Here is a 13,718-nt window from a genome sequence, read left to right on the forward strand (position 1 = left end):
CTTATACTAAAATAACTGGATGTTGTTTACTTAACTTTCAAATTGAATCGGATGTCCTATATTTTATCTGGAACCCTACTATTGAAGGCGGCTCACTCCACCTGGACAGAGCCTCCTGGGGCAGGATATGAGCTGCCAAGGTCACTGGTCCCTATGGGAAGCAATTCAGCCTCGGCCTCTTTGCATGAATGTTCTAGCCATTAGCTGCCCAGTCCAAAACAGGAGAATCATAGGCCATGTGTGAGAATGAACACTGGCATGCCAAATGCATTATCTTGAGACCGAAGGCTATGACTATGGTTATAAGGAGGAGAGTTTCCCTCTCCCTGCCGTCACATTTCCCCTCTTCCTCCAGATCCCCACCACAGCAAAGGGCAAAATCTCTTCTCATTTGCCAGTAGCTTCTGTCTGTGGCTATAATGAGCTTTCCTTTTTCCTTTTATCAACGAGCATGTTGGTGCCCTTGCCAGGAAAAAAAAGAAAAAAAAAAACCCTCATTAACAATAATAGTCTGTAGTCATGACTACCTTTAGGGGCTTCTATGACCAATCCTTTAGGAGACCCCTTTCCAGAGGGGTTACATTCGTACAGGAATGAGGCAGCACTTTTCCCAAACACAAATGTGCCCCAGCCAGAAAAGAACCCCCCCACCCCCCCCACAGTGCTCTTAAGCTGCTTTGTTCCTGTGTGCCTCCAGTTCTCAGAATAAAACTTTAATCTATTTGGTAGCCTCAAATGCACAAAAGACTTGGTGATGGCTCAATAATGAGATTATTAATAATAATAGTCTGATCAGTTCCTCTGCAAATATCTTTGTCCTAAGAAAAAAACAAGCTTCCTGGTTATTTGACAGCCTCAAAGACTGGAGAAAATTATCAGCACTGCAAAGCAAACAGTGTATTATTTATAAAAATGTGTTCTGACACTGGGTTCTCTCTAGAGTAAGAGGTCACTGAAATTCACTTGAGTAACACCGCGTTCCGCACTGACAGCTTGAAGGAAAGTTACTGTTCATGCACTTCATTAGGGGAAATCCCTAAAGATGTCCTTCTTGAACAGTTGCAACACACAGGAAAGATGTCCATATAAATATAGCCTTAATTTAATTCCCTTGTCATTAAAAACCAATGCCAAGCATAACTGTGGTACTTTCAGAAGAGACTGTCTTTAGAGTCTCTGTCTATAAAAAGACAATAGAACTCATGCTTAGTCCACAGACTGATTACAGAGATTGTGTTGGGGTGACCATTTTCATGTCTGTTGACTATGTCCCCCAAAACCCTCAAATCTCTATTAGCAATGTCAGTAATCACGTGTAAAAACAATAATCAAAGGATACCACCCATGCACCCCAGAAAGAAGGTTAGCAATGTGTATTAGGCCCTCATGCACAATGTGTAGTAGGCCCACTCTGGGCCAAGTATCAGGCCCTGGGAAGAGTTATCAAGTAAGAGAAAAGCATAATTTTTGCAAATGACAATGTCTAAGCCCTCTGTGGAGGCAGGCCACATCAAAGACTATTCTAGAAATAATTACAACAAATTGAGCACAAAACCAATTACATCAATACTGAGGAATGACTAGATAGACTATGGTGACCGAATCCAAGTGGTGATAGGGAAAATCTTGCCAGGTGGTGAGCTTCTTAAGGATGGAGATGAAAGCCTTGTAGGTTTTGAACCCAAAAACCTAGCCCAGTGCTTGGCACTTGGTGGTAAATAAATATTTGCTCACTGGAAAAATATATTTAATAAATATATGAATGAATGCATGAATGAATAGGTTGATTTATTTTTTTTAATAATTGTGGATATGTTTTTTTTTAAGATTTTATTTATTTGACAGAGAGAGGGAACACAAGCAAGGGGAGTGGGAGAGGGAGAAGCAGGCTTCCCGCAGAGCAGGGAGCCCGATGCGGGGCTCGATCCCAGGACTCTGGGATCATGACCTGAGCCGAAGGCAGACGCTTAACAACTGAGCCACCCAGGCGCCCCTGAATAGGTTGATTTAAAAAGAATTATGAAGGAGTGTGGCTCAGTCAGTTGAGGGTCCCACTCTTGATTTCATCTCAGGTCATGATCTCAGGATCATGAGATCCAGCCCCACCTTGGGCTCTGTGCTGTGTGTGAAGCCTGCTTAGGATTCTGTCTCTCCCTCTCCTTCTGCCTGCTCCCCCCAAAAAAAAGTTGTGAAGGAAATTCTTAAATTACTATTGGAGAAAATAATTTTGTCAATGACTCTTAAGGAAAAGAGAATGGGTTCTCAGCAAGAGAAACTGCATGAGTGGAAGAACTCAGGCAAACTCAGTTCTCTGAGGTTCACATTATGCCCATGCCTCTGCAATCTCATGTAACCAGCCCTAGCAATTCATCCTCAGATCATAGTTCCTCATATTGTTCCTCAGCCTGACTCAAAACCCAAAATCAACATTCCAATTCCATAAGCATATTGTATATCAGGAACTAACTAGCTTTAGCCATCCCACAATGGTTTAGAAGATTCAAACCACAAATTATGGAATTTTCAACTAAAACTTTATGTATTCAATCCACAGGAAAATCATCAATGTTGACAAAATGCAGAACCAAGCTAGTAAAAAAAAATAACGTAACTAATACAACCAGTGCAAGGTTCTGTGCAATGCTGAAAAGCACCACCAACAAAAACACATCGGGAGGTAACATATAATGTACCAACTTTTCAGTAATAAGAGAGACTTTATGCTTTTTACAAAGAAAGTTTAGACTAATGGGCCATAGGCGTGCTCAGAGTATTTCCCTCAGGGATGCTAGTGTGGAGTCAGGATATACCCACCTTCACAGGCTTATCTCTGGACTCCACAGGAGAGTCTCTGCCCAGTGGACCTAGGACCATGGACTGCTCCCTAAATTCCTCTTGCCATCTTCTGACCACTGCATTAAGGCATCTCCTCACTACACCTCCACAGCAACACCTGAGTTTGCTATTGGATATTGTAATTCACCAACCAACCATCCCTCAAAGGCCAGGTGAGTTGGTTTTCCCAACCAGAGGTGAAGATGCTTCCTTCTCTTGCTTATCTGTCCCATTGCAGAAGCTTGCCTCACATCCAAGTTATGGATGTGAGGCAGGACATCAGGCTTCTCCACTAGGTCTATAGTTAGTTGTACCTGTCTAGCTTCATACATATGTCACTGTGAGAAAGAGTCAAACTCTTTCTGCATTCGAGAAAAGCTGTCACCTGAAAATTCTGTATGTGACCATGGCAACCACTACAGCATTTTCAGATTTAGTCATATCTTTTAATTTTTGTTTGTGTGTTTGTTTCCGTTACTTCCCTGGCCTGAATCTTTTCAAACACTATAAATGCCAAGTCCAAGCTAGGAATTCTGCACTTAGAGACAAGTCAATGTAGTGAGAAGGACAAAGAGTCCAAAATACTGAGCAAAACTATTGGATCTGCCAACTTCCTAGCTGAGTGACTTTGGACACTTAAGCACAGCAGGACATGTCAAACCTGAGCTGTCCAACATGGTAGCCACTGGCCGCAGGTGTCTGTCAAGCCATTAAAATGTGGCTAGTCTGAACCGAGATGTGTCATAAGTATAAAATACATACCGGATTTCAAAGACTTAGTATGGAAGAAAAGAATGTAAAATATCTCATTAGTAATTTTTATATGGATCACATGTTGAAGTGGTAATATTTTAGATATATTGAGTTAAATAAAACATTTTATAAAAATTAATTTCACCTGTCTTTCTAATTTTTTAATGTGGCTTCTAGAAAAATTTTAATTACATGGGTGGCCTACATTATACTTCTATTGCACAGTGTTGCAGAGCATCCAGCACTGTTAACTCTGATGGAGAAGCTTCTGGAGGTTACTGACACGTCAGAAGTTGTACCAACTGGCTCTTCCCACTGACAGGAGGTGGGTTACTGTCATTGGATTTCAAATTTAACATTTTTTCATGAGTGTTATATGTTACAAAGATTCTCTCTGAGGAGTCTCAAAATGAAATTATAGATAATTTTTTCTTTATCTTAAAAAGTTTATCATATGAAAGAAAGGAAAGATATTTCAGAGCTATTTGAGACAAAGTAAAGGAATCATGTTAAGGATTACCTCTACGACAGCAGTCACATGGGTTTTATTTGAGCTCAAGAGATTAAAGACCAAGATATTTCACATAAACTTCTATGTTTAGAGTTCCTTTGGGGGCAAAAGAAAGATACAGTAGTGGCAGGCCTACATCCCCCATCTCAGGGAGCTGGAGCTGGGAGGCAGTGCCCCTTTAAACCACACACCTACTCCCTAGCCGGCCATGGTCCATATCATTCACCTGGTCTCTTTCCTCTATGTGCATGACCTAGCTAGCTTTTATAGTCCTTTTAGATATACAATTACTATTCCAAAGATTTCACATCTGAAAAACCAGCTTTTCAGAGGCCAAGAAAATTTGCTCAAAAAAACAAAACAAAACAAAACCCAAGAATGTGGCAATTTGGATATTCCATTTCCCCCGTTTGATCAGAACAGCATAATGTTAAAATGTATTACCACGGATTACATGCCATATTACTAAACTTAGATTTATGAGTTTTGGAAAACAATCAGAACACAATGAGACAAATTTTGAAACTGCTATTTAAATAGAACAAAATTTAATGAATCATAAAATGAAGCAATAGCCAAACATGTGCAGGAAATTTATGCAAATATGATCAAAGAACTATCAAATAACTCAACCTCATCCATGATCATTTAAACATAATTGAAGTTGGCTGTTGGCTTGTCCATCCTGGGCCTCACTTGACACACCCTACCCAGCCCAGCCATGACTTATCAGTAAGTTGGCCCATGTGGGGCACAGGGAAAAATGAAAATGTGGGCCTCTTGTTCAAAAATGATAAAGAATTTTAAGTCATAGCAAAGCATCAAAGCAAGCGTGAACCCTTCCTAAGTGTGGGGCCCTGTGGGATTGCACAGGATGCGTGTCCATGAAGCTGGCCGTGACTATGAAAAGGGGCATCTAATCAGTTCTGGGGGAGGTTAAGTCTTTCTACAGGAGGGTTAAGTCCCAAGACAATCAATACCTGAAACATTATTTTCTAATCTCTATCATCTAAAAATGGACTTGGCAGCAGCAAGATGGAAAAGATACTCTCGGAGCTGCCAACCTGTGCCTATCAAGCAGCAACTGGCAACTCCCTGCTCGAACCTGAGAGACCTAGCAATACTGTGATGAGCGGTACAGAGCCTTCTCTGATTTCATCGTACTTTTAAGAAGTAAAAACTGGGTGGCTCAGTTGGTTAAGTGTCTGACTTCGGCTCAGGTCATGATCTCAGGGTCGTGGGATTGAGTCCCATGTCGGGCTCCCCACTCAGTGGAGAGTCTCCTTGTCCCTTTCCCTCTGCCCCAACCCCTGCTTGTGCTCTCTCTGTCTCTCTCAGATAAATGAATAAAATCTTAAAAAAAAAAAAAGAAAGAATTTTTCACTCCAATTGCTACATAATGACATTTTACAGTTTCAACATTCCTTATATGAAAGCTTGCTACTAAGGATGATGGTGACTTTGATGTCATTGGGAAAATTAATTTTTTTTTTAAAGATTTTTTATTTATTTATTTGAGAGAGAGAATGAGAGAGAGCACATGAGAGGGGGGAGGGGCAGAGGGAGAAGCAGACTCCCTGCCGAGCAGGGAGCCCGATGCGGGACTCGATCCCGGGACTCCAGGATCATGACCTGAGCCGAAGGCAGTCGCTTAACCAACTGAGCCACCCAGGCGCCCGGGAAAATTAATATTTAATGGAAAGTTTTCAAGATTATTTTTTAAATAAGTAACATTTCTAAAACATTGACCTGAATCTTTTTAGTGTATTGCTTCATTACAACCCTCTTGTGATTAGACCAACTATTACCAAATACAAGTAGTCTCTGCATAATCTTGAACCAGAGTCCTCCACCATTCCCTGGATCAAGCACATTGATTATGCCCTACCTGTTCTTAGTTGAGTTTTGTTTTGTATGAGTAGGTATCTATGTGTGCATGTGAATGTTTGGTGTTACTGAGTTCCCAATTGTATGAATGGAGGAAAGAATAATAATAATAATGTTTATTTAATAGGACTATTCATTTATTTACAAATCTTTAGCGATCATGTCCTATGTGTCAGGCACTGTTCTAGGCGCCCAGTGTTATAGTAACAAAAATAAAGTCCTCACTTTCATGGATCGAACAGTTTAATATCAGACAGACAATAAACAATATAAATAAGTAAAATATGTATGATGTCTGATGGTGTTAAGTACTACAGAGAAAAATACATAGGAAAGAGAAATAGGAAAAGTTCAGGGCAGGGGTTGCATGTTTAAGTAGATTGGTCAGGGAAGGCCTTTGTGGGAAGAAGACATTTGTGTAAAGGTGTAAGGGAGAAAGACATGAGGCTATCTGAAGGGAAAGAATTCCAGGGAAAAGCAAATGCAAAACCCCAGGGCAGGCATGTCACTGAATGCCACAGCAAGGAGGCTATATGGCTGGCAGGGAATGAAGTGGAAGTGAGTTGGTCGTGTCAGAGGGAATGCCACACTGCACTGGGCCTCAAGACCCTTAGAAGGACGTTGGCTTCTACTCTGGATAAGCGGGAGCCATTTGAGTATAGGAGCACCATGGTCGGATGTTTATTTTAACAGGATCACTGACTACAGTGTTGAGAACAGACTGTGCTGAGAAAGTTGTGGAGGCTTCTGAGAGAATCCACACAGGAGATGACGTGGTTCGGACCAGAGTCATAGCAGTGGAGGCAGTGAGACATGGTGTTAGAGATGAAAATACCCGCTGTGGCCTAAAAAAGAAAGACAGGAGTCAAGGCTGACTCTGAGGTCTCTGGTCCTAGTAAATGGAAGGATGAAGTGGGCATTAACTAGAAGGAGCACATTTAGGGTGGAAGTTCAGGGACGTTTGGGAATGCAAAGTTGGAGATTTTTTTAGACCTCCAAGTTGTGATGTTGTATAGATAACTGGATATATGAGTCTGGGAATTAAGAGGAGAGGCTCAGATCCATGATAAATATTTAGAAATTGTTATCAATAGCAGTGATACTTAAAACCATGAGACTCAGTGAATCATCAGTGGAGTGATTATAGATCACTACAGATCTGAGCTCTAGAAGGTTCTAAAGTTAAAAGTCAGGAAGCTGTGAAGGTAACAGCCAGGGAGATGGAGAAGGAGCTGCCTGTGAGGTCAGAAGGAAGCCAGGCAAGTGTGACATCTTAAAATCAAATGAAGAAAGAATTTCAAGGAAAGAGTGATCACCTATGTCAAATGACTCAAAACGGCCAAGTAAAATGAGAAGCGTGAAAATTGACAATGGGATTTAGCAACATGTGGGTCAGGGTGACCTTTTGTGAAAGCGGTTTCAACAGAGAGTTGAGCCTGAAAGCCTGTGAGGAGGTTTATAGAGCGTGAGAAGAAAGAAATTGGAGACAGTAAGTATAGACAACTCTATCAAAGAGATTTGTTTACAAGGGTACCAAATAAATACAAGGACCAAATGAGATACTGTAGGTGCAAGCATAGTTTGAAAACTATAAAAACACTTTGTAAATGCTGGCTATGAATGTAGAAACCTAAACGTGTTATGTTCTAAGAATATGGCTTTCAAAATGTCAGCCAGACTCAAGAATTTCTGTGCCCAGTTTGAGCCTTAGCACCTCAAAAGACTGTGTTCTCATTACACCTGTTCCAAGCAATCGCTAAATCCTCAAAAAATCAAAGTTCAAAGACTCCTGACGGTGATAAGCATGGTCCACTAAACTCACCTTTCCAACCTAGTTTTACAATCAGCTCACAAAGTACAGGATGAGGAAAAAACCAGAGTATAGGCAAAAAGGAAATTACAGTTATACTTTAATAAAAGGTTCTTTGTTCTTCAAGGTTGCAGAGCCTTGGAAAGTTCCCAAAATAACCAATAAATACATCCTACTTCATTACGGTATTGAGATACTATAAAACAAGAAATTTCCAGTAAGAGAAGTGTCCTCACCCTCTGCTATTGAGAATGCACACCCCTGATACAATTGAAGGGTGTTGCAATTGTTCAAAATGAGCATCTGTGCTGTTCCCAATTTGGGATGTCAAGTTAGTATTTTATGCCTGGAGATATGCAGAAGGTGCACAATGTGCCTGTAGGAATGGGTCCACAGGCTAAGGCAGGGTGTTCCACCCCAGTTTGCTCCATCCGTTGGGGACCCAGGCCCACAGACCACTTAGAGCCAGGCTGCCCAGCTCAGAGCACTGAGCATGAGAGGAGGAGGGGGTCACACTTGGAGCAAAGCCAGCACTTAGAGCAACATGAGCTGAGGCTGAGGGGGGAATCTATGCTCTTCTATAGATCTACCAACTCATTCACCCGACAGATGCACCAGGCAATACATTGCAGACCAGCACAGCCCAATACAGATATGATGCTAGCCACAAAGGTAAGCCTCATATGTGATTTTCAATATTCTAGTAGCCACATTAGAATAAAAAGGGAGTGCCTGGATGGCTCAGTCAGTTAAGCATCTGACTCTTGATTTTGACTCAGGTCGTATCAGGATCCTGAGATCCAGCCCCACATCGGGCTCCACGTTCAGCAGGGAGTCTGCTTGAGGATTTCTCTCCCTCTCCTTCTGCCCCTCACCCCACTTACACGCACTCTCTCTCTCTCAAATAAATAAATCTCTAAAAAAAAATTAAAAAACAGATGAAATTAATATCAATAAGAAATTAATATCAATAATACATTTTATTTAACCCAGTATATCCTAAGTCTTATCAGTCTAACAAGTAATCCATATAAACAATTATGAATGAGAATGTAAAATTATTCCACATTCTTCTTTTTTGGAGGGGGGGCGGCTGAGTCTTTAAATCCAGTGTGTATTTTATACTTCTAGCTCATCTCAATTCAGAGTAGCCACATTTCAAGTACTCAGTAGCCATCTGTGGCTAACGGCTACCAAATTGGCCAATACAGCTCTAGACACTGGGGATTCCCTTGTGAACAAATCATGTCTTGCCTTCAAGAAGATTTAAGAAGACTTCCAGAAGACTGTCAGGAGTAGACAGGACTCAGACAAAAGAGTTGGCTATCAGAATCATGCCAAAGGAGAGATAGAGGCAGCGTGTTAGCAGCTTGCAAGAAAGTAGCACCTAATCAGATCTGAGAGGGCAGGGCTGGAAAGACTACTTCAGTAAGTGAAAGTCTTAGCTGAGCCTCTCAAAAGTAAGTAAGAATCAAAGGGAGGGAGTGGTAGGACGGGGCACAGAAAATGTGGTAAAGACAGAGGAGCAGCAATTGCAAAGTCCTGGCACTAAGAGAGAATATGGCATGTCTGAGGACTTCAAGTCATTCATTACTGTCAGAACTTCGGAGTCTTAGGCAACTAAGAATGAAGCCCTCAAGGGCGCCTGGGTGGCTCAGTTGGTTAAGCGACTGCCTTCGGCTCAGGTCATGATCCTGGAGTCCTGGGATCGAGTCCCACATCGGGCTCCCTGCTCGGCAGGGAGTCTGCTTCTCCCTCTGACCCTCTTATCTCACGTGCTATCTCTCATTCTCTCTCACTCAAATAAATAAATTAAAAATTAAAAAAAAAAAAAAAAAGAATGAAGCCCTCAAGATAAAGAGGGAACAGATCACAAAAGGCATTGTGAGCCATAGTGAGGAGGTTGGGCTTCCTCCTGAGGGTGATGGCAGTCTTTAAAGAATTCTGAGCGGGGGTTCTTGGTCACCCCATTTTCTAGGTCCATCTACTTTAAGCCCCTCTTTTTCATTGTGGAATGGATAGCCCCTACAGGCGAGGTGAGCTGCTTAGAGTTCTCAGCGGGCTGGTGACAGAGTTGAGACCAGAACCCTGACTGTAACCCTGATCCCCCAAGATCCTTCCACTCTCCCACCAGGCAGGACACAGGAGTGTCTGAGCAGAACGGGAAATGCCAACAAACTGAGGGTTGTTGGAGGGGGGTTGGTTGGGAGCTGGGATAACTGGGTGATGGGCATTAAGGAGGGCACATGATGTAACAAGCACTGGGTGTTGTATGCAACAGATGAATCACTGAACTCTACCTCTAAAACTAATAATACACTAGATGTTAATTTACTGAATTTAAATGAAACTAAAAAAATAAAGGGAAAATGCCACAGCAGATGTGGTAACAGAACAGATCGCACCAGGAGGTGAGGCAAAGACAGTCAAGAACTAACACCCCAGGGGAGGAAAAGGGAGAAGTGTGATTGTCCAGGAGGGGAGGTGGGCAGTCAGCTCTGGTTCTCTGCTCTGAGCAGAATCAGGATAAAGAGAGAAGTCCCATCTGGTGAGAAGGAAAAGTGCAAATGTTAAAATAACATTGAAGATGGACACAGGGTAAGCATCCTAGACTGGGATATTCTTACCCTCAGTGTGCCAGAAGTGTGGAAAGCTGCAGGATGGCTGTGGTGTAACTTCTAGGTGTATCGCTTTTAATGTTATTTTTATATTAAAACAAACATAGGCACACTCCGGACTTGCTGTCTCACTTGCTGAATTTCTGGGAAGGGTCAGGCCTCATCCCCATCTCCACAGGTGGCCTCTAGTTACAGCCTGTGAAATGGGGAGAGCTTATTAATCCCTATCTCAGGCTCAGAGAGGTTAAGACATTCCTCTAAAGACACCAGGAAGTTGGTGGAGAAGCTGAGTTTAGGGTCCACATCTCCTGGCTCCTTGATCCCCCAAAGTAGTACTGTGCAAGGGGAGTTAACGATCCAATAGGAAGCTGGTTCAAGGCCACCGGCATCATCACATCATCATCTAGTTGTTCCACTATGTGGCTTAAAACCTTTGGGTGTGATGTGTTCATAGCTCTAGGGCCACCCTTGTAAATGAAAACATTTCCAGAAAGGATCCAATCTTAAAATATTTTCCATTAACTAAGATTGCATGAGATCGGGAATGGGATACAGAAAGACCTGATGACCAGGGGCCAGAATGAGAGCCCAAGAGGCCACACTGGGGCTCTGCGGGGCTGTGGGAAGGCACAAGGCAGGCTCTGCCCTCTCCACTTTCCTGGAAACAACCTGTGGCCATAGAGCAAACATTTACTGAGCACCTAATGCATATAAGGCACTAAGCCACATACCCTGTGGGATACACAAAGAAGTATAAGGATACACTGCCCTCTACATACTTAAAATCTAGTTGGGGAGCATATAAGGTTTCTATTGCAGCTGTAAAAAAACTGTCACAAAATGGGTGGTTTAAAACAACACAGACTGTCCTAGAGTTCTAGAGCACATGGCACTGGGCTAAAATCAAAGGCATTGTCAGGACTGTGTTCCCTGCTGGGGTCCTTGAGAGGGACTCCATGTCCCTATCTTCTCTGGCTTCTAGAGGCCGCTGCATTCCTTGGCTCATGGCCACTTCCTCCATCTTTCCCACTTCACATCCCTCTGACTCAGACGCTTTTCTTTGCCTCCCTCTTCTACTTTTAAGGACCCTTGTGATTCCACTGGGTCCATGTGGATAATCGGGATCATCTCCTTATCTCAAGGTCAGCTGATCTGCAACCTTAATTCCATCTGCAACCTACTCCCCCTTTGCATGTAACATACTTATTCACAAGTTGCCGGGATTAGGACGTGGACATCTTTGGTGGGCAGTAGGGAACATTATTCTGTCAACCACAGGGAGGTTAAACATTCAGATATAAAATTAATTCTGACATAAGTAAGAGCCACATGGATCCTAAGTGCAGCCAAGTTCAGGAAGGAAAGACCACTCCCTGCAGGGACATCTGGAGAGGCTCTCCAGGTCACTGGTCGAGTGAGGTGCAGGAGACACCAGGACGTGCTGGGAGATGAGGGGCTTCATCTCTGTGACCCCTCACAGCTGGCCAGTGCTAGAGCGTTCTGTCCTACAGAGGCAGTGGCAGCAAAATAGCAGGAGTAGGAAAGGGCGTGCTGTGGCTGAGGATGCTGCAGAAACCATGGGATCTCTACCAAGATGCATTCCCAGGGACGAGTCGCAGAGGGCATAGATGCCCGGCCAACCAGTGTGAGGCTTTGTCCCAAAGGCACTGAACAGCAATCGAGGGCTAACTAAAAAATGCATCTGATCGTGATGTGGCGAATATGGGGATGGACAGTGATGAGGTGGGAGGGGTGGCATTTTCAACAATCCAGATGGATGGTAGAGGGAGAGAAGGAGGACAGCGAGAGGGCTGGAAAAAAGGTACAGGCACGTGGGCTTCTTGCAGGCAAATGGAGAGGATTATGGGTTGTGGAAAGTGGCAGGGGATGGGGTGGAGGGAAAGAAGCCATCTTAGGAGCAAGAGTAGGAGGCATGGGCAAGCTCCCCATCAGAAAGTGGTCTGGTTGGCAGTGGAAACACAGGCTGGGGCCTGGGGAAGTGTCAGGGGTGCTCGGAGGAGGCACGGAAGGAGCTAATGTCTGTGATCAAGAGCAACGCAATAAAGAGGGGGGCGTGAGGACTTGACCTTGGGTAACATCCTATTTAGGGGTCTGGAGGAGGAAAGCAGCCACTGAGGGGGACAGAAGCAAACGAACCCTATGGGCCACCGGGCTGGAGCAGAGCTGCTCTGTGGTTTATGGCACTATGAAGATACGAACACCTTATCAGAGAGGTAATGCAGTAAACTGTTATCAGCCAGGGTGCTTATCAGCAACTAGTCTATCAAAAAACCACAGAGAACCAGGAGGGTGCTAAGAGGTTAGAACAGGTGGGCTAGGAGTGAGAGAATGTCCCAGCCTGGGGCTCTGCCATGAAGGGAGAATTCTAGAGAGCACCCCCATGCCATGTCTCCTCAGGACAAGTCAGGAGTGCTACCCTCACTTAGATAGGGCCTTCTGAGGGGACAGACGAGGGGCTAGAACGAGTTCTGAGGTTGCTGAGGCAGGGCCCCTTCCCGGTTTCTCCAAAGAGCCTCCAGGTTGCTGTTCTGTGATGTCAATTGGGCAACCGTGCATGTCCACAGTCTCCGGCGCAATGCGCCATGTTTGCCGGTTGCAAGGATAGATGGAAGGAGGGGACTGAGCCACTCAGAGTGCTTGCCATCATGGTATTTCTCTACACAAAACTCCACTATGGTGAAGGAAGACATACCGTATCGTTCCGTTACATAAAACTCAAAATAAAAGCAAAGCTAACGTGTAGGGCTAGAGGTCAGGATGGAGGTAACCCCTGGGGCCAGGGAGTAGTGGCAGGATTGTAGCACAAGAAAGGCTTCTGAGGGGTGGGAATACTGTTTCTTGGTCCGGGGCTGCTTACATGAGGAGGCAGAATTGGTGAAAATTCATCTAAGGTGGAGTCTTAGGACTTGTGCATTTTTCTGTATGTGTATCATATAGATATGAGATAGTTTGCTTTTTAAAAATGCTATGGAGGAAGAGGGCCCTGCGCTCCTGAGTGGGAGGTCAGGAGCCCTGGGACAGGAAGAGGGAAGTGATGCCAAGGAGAGGTTGAGGAGCACAGAACAAAACCGTGGCCATCCTCCAAGGGCCACACTTAGCTTTTCTCCAAAGGAGGGAATCTGGTTGATGGAGGAAACTCCCAACTGGGCAAGCTCTGCAGGCATGGTCAGGGTGAGAGGCAGCTTTGCTGTTCATTGCTTGTCACACGAAGAAGGCACCATGGACTCTGCAATCAGCAGGACACCAGTCTCTGTGAGGATCAAATTTATGTGTCAACTTGGCT

This window comes from Neomonachus schauinslandi, chromosome 3 (assembly GCF_002201575.2).
Source record: "Neomonachus schauinslandi chromosome 3, ASM220157v2, whole genome shotgun sequence".
NCBI lineage: Eukaryota > Metazoa > Chordata > Mammalia > Carnivora > Phocidae > Neomonachus > Neomonachus schauinslandi.